The sequence below is a fragment of the Bactrocera latifrons genome, unplaced genomic scaffold (assembly GCF_001853355.1).
Source record: "Bactrocera latifrons isolate USDA-ARS-PBARC rearing strain unplaced genomic scaffold, ASM185335v1 scaffold_145, whole genome shotgun sequence".
Classification (NCBI taxonomy): domain Eukaryota; kingdom Metazoa; phylum Arthropoda; class Insecta; order Diptera; family Tephritidae; genus Bactrocera; species Bactrocera latifrons.
This window is the reverse complement of record NW_017534908.1, coordinates 664,910-665,952: the sequence shown is the minus strand read 5'-3', so window position 1 is coordinate 665,952 and position 1,043 is coordinate 664,910.

Sequence of the window (1,043 nt, the reverse complement as noted above, 5' to 3'; positions counted from 1 at the left end):
TTTTTTAATAATTTTTTTTTAAATAATATTAGGCCAAAGCTAATAATATGCAATATAATTCCCTATTTTCCTTAAAGTATTTTTGTTTTGTTACACCCTGTGCTCACCACAACCGTTTTTACCGCAAAATCATTGCATTTTTAATTCTTAAAACAAGCATGTATGTGTTCTAACAATAAAAATGTTATTTATCCACAAATAAATTGTGTGTAAGCAGGCCGGAAGCATATAGTTAAATCATATTTACACTAAATACCTTATACGCTCACACACACTACAATAATATTCATGGATGGCTGCGTGTTGAAATTATGATTACGACTATTAACTAATTCTATATTATCTATATAGCAGTTAGTACAAAAAATAAAAAACAAAGTGAACAGTATTTTGCAGTTTTATAAGATAAAGTGAAATTCAGAATAAACAAAAAAAAACCCAAAAACAAAAAATTTTCATACATACCCACACGTACACATGAAGGCAACATACTCCAGCCTTTACTCAGCTCAGCGACCAAACTTGCACAATCGTGAAAAGAGAAAAATAAAATCGCCTACAAAAAGCTACAAAACCGCGGCATGCTATGTATTATCATTAACTGCTTCCAAAGTTGCTAATAAATTAGCATAACTGTTGCAACACATATAAACTAAATATACATACATACATATATATCTATACATATATATTTGCAAATACTTGCATGTACACGAACAAATGTTGCATACCAAATAGAACAATTACGAAATCCCGCTCTGCTACAAAAACAATTAAGTACAATTCACAATTCATTTTATCCCGACAGACGATGCATCAAAATACAAACAGTGTGTTCCATGCAAGAGTTCCTCTATTCTAATAAGCTTAAATGAAACAATAAACCGCAATTGCATATTATATTCTTGACAATATGTGTCGTTTCATTGTATGTGTACTTATTAACTTTTTACAACAAGAATAATAATAATAATCATAATTTTATGTAATATAAAAAAATAATAAAATCTGTATTACATGCATATATAATAATAACGTAACAA